At 33.4% G+C, this 7,763-nt stretch overlaps 1 pseudogene; it reads left to right on the forward strand.

Annotated features, from left to right (window-relative positions):
- Positions 1–1,986: 1,986 nt before the first annotated feature.
- Positions 1,987–2,725, forward strand: LOC149543578 (transmembrane 9 superfamily member 7 pseudogene; annotated as a pseudogene).
- The last annotated feature ends 5,038 nt before the right edge of the window (positions 2,726–7,763 follow it).

Consider the following 7,763-nt stretch of genomic DNA (forward strand, 5'->3'; position numbering starts at 1 on the left):
AAGTTCTAATGCAGATGTGAAAGTTCCTATGCCACAATTCAGAGTTCATTGCCTCGGTTCAAAATTACAGGTTTAGTTTGATATGATCTATTATACTTTTTCAGCTTCATGTTCATAATCTAACTTAGAGAAAGAAACAATTGAGTTAGTCTTCGAAATTGTTTGAATGAATATACAAAAAGAAGCAAAATTAGAAATAGAATGCAGAATTAGAACTGGAATGCAGAATAAGAATTGTGATGTAGAACTGGATTTCTAATTTTCCTGCAATAGGAGAAGCTCATTTGGGACTTTCCGCAAAGAAGAGGGGAAGCCATTTTGATATTTTCCATCGGAGAAGCCAAATTTCCATTTTCTACCAAAGTGAAGCAAATTAGAATTCGATAATTCCACAGATTCTAAACTTGAAATATGTATTCAATATGCATTAGTGTAATACAAAAGCTTAGATTTTGGAGCCACTATATGAGAAATAAAAGACTCAAGAAATTTATCTCTTAATGCATCTTTTGTAGTTCATTCACGAATTTTTGCCTATGGAGAAGTCAAAGTCTCAATTTCCACCTGAAAAGAGAAAATGCAAGATCATGATTTTAAGTGAAAAAGCACGAGTTTATAACATCAAGATTTCATTTTCAATGTAATCCATGGATAAATTGGCACAAAATAGTGATTACATTAAAGAAGCAAAAAATTCGATGTCATAGTCCATTTCCAATTTTCTACGAGTGGAGAAGTAGAAGTCATATTTTTTGCCAAACATCAAATTCATAACAAAGAGTGTGGCTATCAAAAGAGATCTATTTACGTACTTCATCTCACCAAAAGTGATACTGTGAATCTTCCATACTAGAGAAAAAACTCATTAATAAAGCCAAGGCAGAAAATGTATACTGTGGTACTTCGTCAAAGAAATCCTGTGAAAACCTACCAATAGCTATGGTGCATGTAGGGAATCAGTGTGAAACATAGGAGCTCGGGACTTGGAAGAGGATGCATGTCAATTACAAAAGTCTTAGCCATGAGAGACCTTGAGCTTGATAAATTTGATGCTCTAAATACATTTTATGTCTTGTGCCCATTGGGTGCCATAACATGAGCTTGCGGGTGTGAAAGCCCAACATCTAAAGTCAATATAAAGGAGGGGAACATTCCTATATGAAGTTGTTATTTTTTTATGCTAATGTCTAAAAAAATATACTTATAGACAATGAAGACTTGGTGGTCACGAAGGAAATGTCTGAAAAAATATACTCACAGCCAATGAAGACTTGGTGGTCACGAAGGAAGTAAAAGTCTCAAAAGCCTTTCACATGCGAACAAGAGACAACATCCACTGAGCTCTATTTGGAGAGTGAAGAAAAAGCACGCAGTTTGTGACAAATAAGACATGGTAAATATGTTTGAAAAAATGCTGACAACAAGATGGAGAAGCTCTGTGGCCATACAAGAGATGAATCAGCCTGAGTGTCTTGGGGATTGCCATTGAAGACCACAAAAGACCCATGGTCATGTAAAGATGGTTATGATCTGTTCATACACAATATGTTTTACACAAAACTATGAAATCCTACTAGTAGAGGAATTATGTGATAATGCATGTAGTTTACCGAGCAATAGAACAAGTGCCATGGTATAATGAACCCGAGCTCGGAGTCGTGTTGCAAGCTATGCAGGGAGTATAGAAGAGAAGTATTTTATCCACAACCATTTGAAATTTGAAGTGAAGTAGCACAAGGATGTAGAGGCTGATACTGCATGTATTGTTAGTTTTGAACTCACACCTTTCAGTGTAAAGAATATGAGCAGCCTTGGGAACCCAAGAATCCACATTTGATAATCTGCAATGCAAACACTAAGAGTTATGTTTTAAGTTCTGATGCTCCCTAGGAGGTAGAGGAAGGTAAAGAGGTCATCTATAGTTATGATGTTGCTTTCAAGGATATCTCTATGAAATGGGCATCTCGATGGGATACATATATGCTAATGTATAATGATCAGATCCATTGGTTCTCCATAATTAATTCGTTGATGATTGTGTTGTTCCTTTCTAGCATGGTGGCAATGATCATGATGAGAACTTTGTATAGGGATGTTTCAAAATACAACCAATTAGAGACACAAGATGAAGCCCAAGAAGAAATAGGATAGAAATTGGTCCATGGAGATGTGTTCAGGCCTCTTAGTCACTTTAGCCTGCTTTATGTTTTTATTTGCTGGCTACTCTTCAGGTTGTTTGTATAAGATGTTCAAAGGCACAAAATAAAAAAAGATACCCTAAAGTTTTCTTTTATGTTTCCAATTACTTTAGGTTCAAGAAACCCACCATTGAGGATCCAGTGAAGACAAACAAGACCCTAGGCAAATTCCAGAATAGGCTTGGTACATGCAGCCAATTTTCTCCATATTAATTGGTGGCATCGTACCTTTTGGAGTTGTTTGCATTGAGCTATTTTTCATTTTGACTTCCATATGGCTAAATTGGTTCTATTATATCTTTGGGTTCTTGTTCATCGTCTTTATCACCCTTTTGGTCACTTGTGCCAAGATCACTATTGTTATCTACTACTTCCCGTTGTACAGTGAAGATTATCATTGGTGGTGGACAACATATCTAACTTCAAGCTCATCAGCACTGTATTTCTTTCTCTATGCAATATTCTACTTCTTCGTAAAACTGGAGATCACCAAGCTTGTTTCTGATATACTCATCAGTGAAGATTGATTGAGCTACTCAACACAACTATTCCTAAAAAAAAAGGCAGAGTATTCTAGGTCAATCAGATTTTGGATATGAAGAGTCAAAGAATCCCAATAGTGATGATATTCAAAAGACTATTGCAATACTCTGAGGAATCTTTTGCATTGAATTCATAAAGAAAGATACCATTAAAATGTCAAGGTACTAAAAGTTAAAAGAATAGGATTCGAAAAGAGTGAAGATAGATTATCATTGAGAAATGATTAAAGACTTGGATGAGAAAGAATCAGTTATATTGGTGATTGAAGGATCATGAAGATGAAAAGGCATTAAATAAGGAATTGGATGAGGATAGAAGGGTTCTTCTTTTTCTGCATACAGTTAGAGAGCTGGAGTAGAGGGGAGAGCATTTAGTTTTCTACATTTGCATTTATGCATCTGAGACTGATATCTTGTTCTTTGTGATAGATTTGGCTGTAGATTGTAAGCAAATGTAATCAGAGTATTATGTTTGTTGTGATTAAAACAAGGAAGGTTTTGTTACAAATCATAGTATTTGGGCATCATTTTTCCTAATTATTTTCAATCGGAGTATTGTTATGGCCAGTTTTGAGCACTTTCTTACATTCTTAGTCAAGTGGTGAATGTGTGGTAGATTGGAGTACTATCATTTGTTCCTATTGCAAGGATTCAGATGTTTAATCTTCAGTTTAATTTCATGTCACTGCATTTTCATAATTAACAACATTCTTGCATTACCAATCTCGGGGAGTCATAGGATGTGTGAGTTTTTGAAGTTGGCTAGGTTTAACATCTAAAATATGCCTGAGTTAGTCCTGCCTAGGATTAACTTGGTTTCTCCTCTTTTGTTCTCAGGTTAAGAATGCACCCAGTTAGTTTAGGAAATAAACAAATTCATTGCATATCATTCTATAAGGGAGTTGTACCTTTCAATTCAGAGGAAATCATCAACCCCACGATAGATTATCCAACTGTTGGCATCTAATTGTTCTTTTAGATTTGGGTATTTTGGGAGTTTATTCAAAAGAAAAATCTATTCACCAACATATTGTAATGGTGTTCATCTAACTCATGGTATCCATCTAGTTAATCAAGTAATTGAAAGGTGTTATTTTAGTCATCTAGCCAACTAATGGCATTCAAACGCAACAAATAAATAAATCCATGAAAATCAACATATTATTTCAATTTATAATGTATCCAATGGTTATTTCAAATGTATTGTAACTTCTATCATAAATTGTTGAATATTTGTCTTCAATTTGATAGATGTTTTAATAAATTAGAGATGATTTGATCTTATCATTGTATTAAGCAGATACTCCTACTTCCACTGAACAATATTGATTATGTATTATATTATTTTGTGACACCTTTTCTATTCATTTTTTTCACAAAATGAAAAAAAAAAATTATTTCTAAGTGATTTTTTTATTAAACTTCATTATTGGAATGTGAGCATAGTTCTTATATGTTGATGTAGTCATGAGTAGTCGCAAAGATGTCTATAGAAAGGAAGTTCCCAAACAATCATCATCTGATATCCCCATGACTACAATTATAGGATTTTCAAAGTCTGCTACTTCTGGAAAGCATGGAAAGATGAAAGACTCATCAATCAGGAGGCAATGACAGAGTTTAGATGAAGTACCTCCATTGGGTGTATCAGATATTGATGGTCTGGTGGGGCCAAATAATAGTCATGATAATGTAGGCTTAGACAATCCCATTCGGATGATAACCTCAATATCTTACTTCAAGAGAATCATAGTCAGCTTCAAGAGAAACATATATCTTTGTTTTCAAATAATTTTGTTGCATGTGAAGGAAATAATAAGCACCTAAAGTTACAAAATGCTAAATTGGAGATGAAAAATGCTCAATTGGAGATGAAAAAAAAAGAGCTCGATATGTTGCTTATAGAGGTTAAGGAGAAAAACATGGAGTATTTTCTTCAACTGCATGAACAATAACTGATCAATCATAGTTTGGAGGAATCACTTGCTACAAACAAGAAGATGTTCTCTGAATCAAACCATATGTACAATGACATGAAACCATATGTACAATGACATGTTAGATGTATTGAGAGGTCATACTGAAGGGTGGAAGGTGAAGTACAATAAGGTGGTTGGTTTGCCTTCTGATAGAGGGTAATAACCAACTTTCACCTTGTCTTCAATGTGTGGATGTGAAGGTGCATCAAAAAGTGGTTAGATGCACATATGTGATTCAATATTTTGAGCCACATGTAGTTGTTGTTCATTTTAATGACAAATCCTAGTTGTAGCAAACAATGTCATATGAACTTAATGTTTGGATATACAAATTGACGTCTTCTAAATAAAAGCAAACCACTAGCACTTACATTTGACAATTTGATGCATTGATAATTGATATCTAAAATATATTTTGTACATTGTTAATGTTTATAAATCATTATGGATCCACTTTATTCGTCAATCTGTGAATTGAATGCCATTGTTATATACATATTGCTGCTCTTATTTTTCAAGGACTAAATGAATAAATGTCATAGATGGATTGAAGTTTTTTCATATTAAGTAAATGTTTCATATTAGATGACTTTCAATAATAATGTAATATGATCTATAAGTTATTAAACTGAGGTACATTGTTGCTTGTTTCATTTGATACACTACGTAATGCAAGAAATCCGATGAATGGATGTAAAAAATTTTAAATGAAGTATTTGTTTGCTATGAAATTGGTATATATTTTCTATGTGATTATTATGTGTTACTTTTTTTTTCTATGGTTGGTTGAATGTATACATTATTTTCCTTTTAAAAAAATGTTTGCATGGTTTTGAGGTTACAAGAAACCAATAATAGTTGACATGAAATGGAATATGTCTTCTATAGCAGTGGACAATTACAATAAAAAAAATTTCAATTAGATGTTATCAACATACTATAAGGAAAGTATTTTTTTGTCAAGAGAAACCATATCAGAATCGATTCAACAATACCTTTAGAAGAAACTATTGAAATTGAGCAACTCATCCTTACGAATAAATAGGAAGTATACCAAATTCATAATTATGACTTTTAATTTGTAAATGCATTTTATGTATACAACTTCTATATACATGGTTGACAACAGGATGCATTCACTTTTTGTGGCTCTAATAATAGAAAAGATATAATGTCAACAATCTTTACATATATTGCAAAATAGCATCGTTACTACCCTTTCAATTTTGAAGAATTTAGATACATTACACAGATGTTTGCCATAGTTGTCATCCTTGTAAACGTACACATATTTTGTTGACACTTCCATTGAAAATTCCTGTCAGGCCAATATGTCCATTATCATTGACACATAATCAACCATGTCATCTATGGTCTTCAATTATGAGAGACTAGATGAGATGCTAGCAGCAAAAAATGATCTCCATTTTTGTACTAGCATTGGCAAACCATCTTCGAGGATGTTGGGCAATACATGTGTAACATCACACTCAAGTTTCATCATATCAAAGCGTAACTTCTCAGCCCAATCTGCATGTTGTTTTAAGATGTCATGTCTAAACCATTCACGCCCTATTTTTTTAGGATCATTTGTCTTCATGCCTTCTTTAATCTCTTGTTCTCTTCTATAGCTTCTAAACTGCCCAAGTAATGGAACCAATACTTGTTCACCATCTTCATTAACTTGTGACATATGTTTTCAACAACTCTAACTAAAGTCATTCAATTGATCATGTCTTTTTGTAAGTATGTTATCCAATTTATGTGCTTTATTGCACTAGGAAATTACATCCACCATGCCATCCATATCTCTTTGTCCCTAATCATGGTTTACAGTTTCAAAATTAAAGCCTTTGCATTTCCCTCCCTCCAATGTAATAGCTTTTTGTTTCCATGCTTCCTTTTCAATCTTTGAATTTTCAAACAATGATTTGTACTTGTTCATCATTCTAAGCAACTCATCAACATGAGCCTGGTTCTTCATTGTAGTAGTGACATTCAGTGATGCCATGTGTCTTTGGTCTATTACGATTAGTCTATGGATTTTTATTTGACACAAAGCTTCATTACTATCATCACAATTGGTCTTTCATCTGTACAACCCGATTGCTACAGTAATAAAGCTTTCTCATATGGATCCTTCACTGATGTATTACCATGATTTCTAGAATCCTCTGGTTTACATCCTTTTTCTCCATCTTTGTGTTTTTCATAACATTCATGCACTTTTGCACATTGCAAATGGAAACCCTAGTATATCAGAACACCAACATTGTTAACTATTTCCCTGGCCTTATGTGGAGTTATGTCCTCAATTTCCTTTTGCACCTTATCTTGTAACATTTCCTACATCATTTCATTGTCCAACTTATTTTAATTTTTTCTTAACTTCCTTCATCTATATTGAAATAATAAATATTTAAACTCATTACATATGAACTCTTTATGTTCAATTTTCTTGATATCAAGTGATCATACTGTATAGAGGGGCTCCAAACTCAGTTCTCTAGTGACAATGTCCCCTAAAATAGGTCCACATTCACCACAACTATCTTCTCTTTCTTCAATGTACTCTACTTGTATGTTTTGTTGATGTGATAAATGACTAATGACAATTGCTCATTCTTTAAGCAAACCATCGGGAACATTAATCAAAATCTCATCTTTCTCTTCTGACAATTTGAAAGCTCTACTAAGTGGATCTGTGATACCATTGAGAAGGTATATATTAATCTTTCCTTTTCTTAATTTCCACTTGAAAGCTCTCTCCACATTGTTGTACATTTTCTTTCTACTTATAGCTTCATCCCTTTCCAAGTGCCTAATAAGATCATCAATCAATACTTCCCTATGTTCAATAGGACATAATTCATGAGAAGCCCTTTCCCTTGCTATATATCCCTTTGGATCGAATTATCTCCTCAAATCACCCTGACTTAGTCCATATCTACTAAATTTCTTGGTAATATAGTCAAAACTCTATAATGTCTTGACCACAAAATCCCCAAATGACATTATGCCAAGCAATAATGATTGTTTTCTCT

This window comes from Cupressus sempervirens, chromosome 8 (assembly GCF_028749045.1).
Source record: "Cupressus sempervirens isolate cs-2001-9-10 chromosome 8, ASM2874904v1, whole genome shotgun sequence".
NCBI lineage: Eukaryota > Viridiplantae > Streptophyta > Pinopsida > Cupressales > Cupressaceae > Cupressus > Cupressus sempervirens.